This window comes from Megalops cyprinoides, chromosome 4 (genome assembly GCF_013368585.1).
Source record: "Megalops cyprinoides isolate fMegCyp1 chromosome 4, fMegCyp1.pri, whole genome shotgun sequence".
Lineage (NCBI taxonomy): Eukaryota > Metazoa > Chordata > Actinopteri > Elopiformes > Megalopidae > Megalops > Megalops cyprinoides.
In genome coordinates, this window is record NC_050586.1 from 8659883 (window position 1) to 8665244 (window position 5362).

General features: G+C 40.1%; 1 non-coding gene across 1 annotated transcript; it reads right to left on the reverse strand.

Annotated features, from left to right (window-relative positions):
• Positions 1-215: 215 nt before the first annotated feature.
• On the reverse strand, positions 216-339 carry LOC118777308. Its single transcript, XR_005004953.1, has one exon. It is a non-coding gene; the product is annotated as a small nucleolar RNA SNORA11 (small nucleolar RNA).
• Positions 340-5362: the final 5023 nt, after the last annotated feature.

Consider the following 5362-nt stretch of genomic DNA (forward strand, 5'->3'; position numbering starts at 1 on the left):
GTGCATGCAGATAGGCCAGCAAAGAGAACATTGCATTAGTGCAGTCTTGAAATGACCAGCGCATGGACAAGGAGCTGTGCTGCATACTCCAATAGGTAGGGCCTGATTTTCCTGATGTTATACAGTGCAAATATGCATGATCTGGCAGTCACTGCAGTGTGGTCGAAAAGTTATCACAGGACACATACACATAGAATGACATCCATAATGGAGCAGTGTCAGGGGTACAGTGTGGTAGGGAGTCTGGTCCCACTTTGTACTCTTTACCCCATTTTAATGTGTGGTGTGGCATAAACAGGCATCCTATGGTCTGAGAGGAACCCGCTCTGAACACACCAGCCAGGCTGGGACTCAAGCCCGCAACCTTCTGCATCCCAGACTAGCGCATCATCACCCTGAGCCACCTTAAATGTAAAGAGTGGGGTGGATGGATAAGGTTTATGTTAGAAAAAGGAATAATAGAAGTACAGTTTGTTGTACACACAAACTGTACTTCTATTAGTGCTCCAGGCCCACAGCAGTATCAGTGTGCAGGTCCATGTGCAGGTCTCAGTGTGTCAGTGGAAGCCCTCAGTCAGTGTTCCAGTGAGAGTGTTCCATGGTAATCAGTCAGGGCCCTGTGCACCACATCAGTCCCTGATTACCACCGCAGCCGGGGTGCTGCCTCGTTAAGCGGGTCAGGGAATGACACGGCTAATTACTAATTATACTTCGGTGCATGCAGAATCCGGCCTTCAGACAGTGTGTGAAATGAGCCAGAACTCCCTTTGAGTCTCTTTTTTTCCCTCTTCAGTCACTTTATTTTGCTCCGAAGAATGTCAGGGTACCCCTAACATTCAGTCACTTTCTTATTTCCCATTTCTCTCTCTATCTCTAAGATTTCTGCTTTTCTATTTTATGGTCAGAGAAGATGTAAAACATTAGTTATTAACACAGAGAAAGCATCTAACTCTGACACTGGTACAAGCAATCATCATGAGCTCACTGCATTGTCATTATAATAATGTTAAGAATGAAGCAAGATCACAGATACCAAAAGAGAGAAAATTACAGTGGAATTCAAGTCCCAAATAAACCAAAAAACCCACAAGCAAATGATCCACAAGAGAACATAAAGTTATCTATGGCAGCAAATTATGCAGCCAGCTGAATATTAGCACTAGTAATCCACACTCACACTGACAAGGGCACTGCCATTTCAAAGCAGAGACGTCTAAAAGAAGCTCACCATCCCCACTAAATTAGCTCATCAAAATAATATAATGCATATGAACATGTCCTGTATTTTCCATTACCTGTATATGAGATACATGTTTTCTCCCAAGAAACGGCCCCTACGCTGCATACTGACAGTATAATTAATAACATTGATGGCTGGCAGGCTGTCAAAGCCCAGATATTCCAGAAAGTTTACTTTTTTGTTTGGAATACTTACTTTTTGGGAAAAAAAAAAACTAAATTGTACAAGCAGTAGAAGAAAGAACAGAAGAACAGGCCTGGAAATTTTAGTTTCTCCAGAAGTCAGAAACACTTAACAGCAGCACAGATGCTCAGTCCTCCAGCCAGTTAGTTTATTAAGGTAGGCATATTCACACAGGAATATTTCATTTTATGGAACATTGATGTTTTGCTTATTAATGGTAAGCATCAAGGTTGGGGATCAATTGCAAATGAAAGTCGAATTCATGGGACAATTCTAGAATTCCCTCACAAAGTGCAGAATTTACCATGAATCAGAATTCCAGGCATCTTCAAGCACTGGAATTGGAAATGAACTGGAATTAGGCTGAGCTGGAATTGAATTATAAATTGTCAAAAAAGGAATTAAATAAAGAGTTATGGCATGAGTTCCCATTATATATCATAAATATTAGCACAACTTCTATTAGCATAGCCTTCTTCCAAATGCAGGCTTACTACACGAGTTCCTTCTGTTCATCGTTGCATTTTAAGATTAAATCAAACTTTTGACCCTCCTGCCTCCCCACTGAAAGCTTCTTGCTGTGTTATTCCTGTTTGCTCTCCTGTATAAATAAGAGTGCCACAGAGGTACACACACACTCTAAAACTGATGTTTATGACTGGATGTAATATAAATTTTAACCCTTACTGTAGTGTCAAGCATGTAATCACCCATGTGGAAGCTTGCTGTAAAATCTACTTATCATAACTTATTATATATTTCACCCTAACTCCAAAATATCAGCATGCATACTCTCGAATGCTAAATCATATCAATTTATTGTTTGAAATGAGAGACGCTCAAGTAGATCTTTATGGCTAGTCTGTTAATCTTGGTTGTGAAATGAATGGAGAAAAGAAACATAACAGAAATGCTCACTTCTTAAAACCGTTGCATCTGTCTGAAAGGACTGTAGGTACCAATGTAGGATTGGTCAGGCGGGCAGGGTGCAGCAGTTTGGAGCTAGGGCACTGGGATGGATGTCAGCACCTGGTCATACTCAACATTGATAGGACCTTTTCTCCAAAATCATTTTTATATAAACTCCTTTTTTGCCAGGGATTTTTTGATCATGTAAAATAATAATAACAATAATAATATATAACCCTGGACAGCACCAAATGTTAGGTCTGTTCGATTTTCAAAATGTCACTGTATAACGGTGCAGCACCAATAAAATGTGGCACTAAAGTACACAACCAGCGCTGAGCTGCAACATCACACAGTTTTCAATTCCACAGTTTCCCAAGGGTACAACAGCAGTGACCCCGCAGAGAATCAAACCAGCAACCTTTCAGTCATGAGTCCCGCTCCTTACCACTACACCACACCACTGCCCATTTTACATGCCTAAAGCACAACACACCGCTAGATCTGCTAGGGGACAAGACCAGATGGCAACAGCGTTCCCAGTGGAATGCTACTTTATTGTGGTACACCTACGTGGAAGTCATGATTGCTCTCAGCAAGGAAACCTTGGTGTGTTCCTAGCACGCCCCTTCCATTCATCACAATTCATCCAGTCACTAGCTGATACTGTTTGACTTTTGTTCTGTCATCTGTGTGCGATTCTAACATTTATTTTCAAATCTCCCTTACATCAATAATTTAATTTCAACTGTATTGAACCCACCGCAAGAACTTCAATACCTGTTTTGTGATGCGTTCCATGATGATCCCATTAGGAAGAGCACGGTGCAGTGGTGAATTGAATTTAATTGATTGGTCTGGTTTGTTGGTTTGGTTTGTTGATTGGTTGGTTGGTTGGTTCAATAGGCAGTCATCTTTTATGGACCTGGCTTCTCTCCCTGTCTGCCTCTCTCACTGTCAGTTCTTACTTTGATTCCCCTCCTCTATGCAGGATAAGTCTATTTGATGTGTACTCAGTAATTGACAGGGCTCTTTGTCTCAGAGCTGACATGCTCTCTTCAAAACGACACTTCTCTTGAGTGATTTTCAGTAGGTAATATTTTTTCCCAGCGAAGGCATAAAAAGCCAGGTTTATTCAGCAGGCCTAATGAATTTGATAAGTGATTGGAGTGAGGTTGGAATTATATTTTCTCTCAGGCCCCCAAGTGGCACAGTTGTAGAAGTGTTTGGCTGAGCCCTATGGACTGGGAGATTGCATGTTTGAGCCTGGGCTGGGTCATTAGCTGATATTGACTGGGAGTGTGCATTGGCAGAATGTAATTGGCTCTGTTAGGCCGGGGTAGTGTGGGTTGTATTGTCCAGGGTCCCTTATTTGCACCGCTCATTACCAACCACTTGCGGCTCATTAGGTGCCCATGAGTTGCTCAGATGATGTTGGGGAACGCTGTGTCCATCTTCCTTTCTGGTGCTCACTCTGATGTGCTGCACTGTGGGAATTGTAGTTTAAAAAAGTAAGCCACTGGCCACATGAGTGAAAACTGTTAAATTGCATTCACTGTGCTTCAGCGCTCCTGTGCTCCTGCATAAGTGTAGAAGATCTGGCAGTGAGGCAAGCTTGTTCCACATTTTCATTTTGCAGTTTCAAATCTAGGTTGAAAACATGGGAAAAATATTAAGATTAGATTTTCCCTCTCTCTCACAAGTATGTGTGTGTATTTGTGTGTATATGCGTGTATTTGTGTGTATGCATTGCGTCTGAACTGAAGTTGAATTTATTATTGCTTGAGGAAACAGATATTTTAAAGAATTATACATTTGCTCTCTCTGCCTGTTGTGATTAGTATCCAGTGCTGCTACAAACTTTAATAAATTAAATGTATGAATTTGTTAAACCTCTGTTGAAACATTCCAGCACTTCCTCTGTGGACATGTTTAATTGCTAATATCTGTCACTTCACAAAGGCAGTTACATTTCCATAGACGCTTAATGAGCCTAACCTCTTTTTCCTTTTTTTAAATTTTAGTGTGGATAATTGTGTATTATCTAGCAGTCAGAGTCAGTCAGAAGAAATGAGGATTACTTTTGAGTAGACATATGCGGTATTAATAGGGGGTGGACTGCTCACTACCGAAAGCATAATTATAATCAATCGCTTCCACAATAACTTGGAATTAAGCATCTGCTGGATCAGTAATACAGTGTTTCAGGGAAACACACAAAAGACTCAATCAGGCCCTCTCCGTCTCAAGCATTTTGACCCACTAGCTATTACTATGGTACTTACATGCTTAAATATTTGAATCTGCTTTTCTGTTTATTCATGTTAAATAATGTACCTTTGTTTCCCTGTATCATGAATGTGAATGAACTGATATCATACATGCCAACTGATTTATTGTACCTGACATTTAAATCAAAGCATATTGTTATATGTTACATGTTAAATAAATTATACAATATAATAAAGCTCTGATGAAAAATAATGCATTTCATTTCACATTGTGTGAAATGCATAATCACATTGGATTATTTTAAATGCCTTTTGCATATTACAACATACATTTTCTTCAGGTATTTGTGGCTGTGAATGTGTGTGCATGTGAGTGCATACAAGTATGTGTGTGTATGTTGGGGGAGGGGTCATTCTTCCTCCTGCTTTTCAACAGCATCATTTCATTTATTTTTTTAAAGATGTTTGCCCAATACAATCCCTGCTGTACAGAATTACTTTAAGAAGTGACAATAACAATAAATGTACATCCCAGACCCAGATGTCTACAACACTACTGGTATTTCACCCACCTTTTTTCCCTCTATTTACAGCACTGAATACAGTACACTGCTGTATACTCAAAAAGCACTATTTGCTTTGTATCCCTTACAGTTGTGCTAAAGACAAAGATGTTTTTGTCAGCTGATTGCGAGCAAGCCAAGTGGGTAGCCAAGCTAGCTAATGATCTTAAGAACCTGTAGAGATTAGCTAAACATTTTAGATACATAGCTATTCCGCTTGCTGTCATAGCTACCTA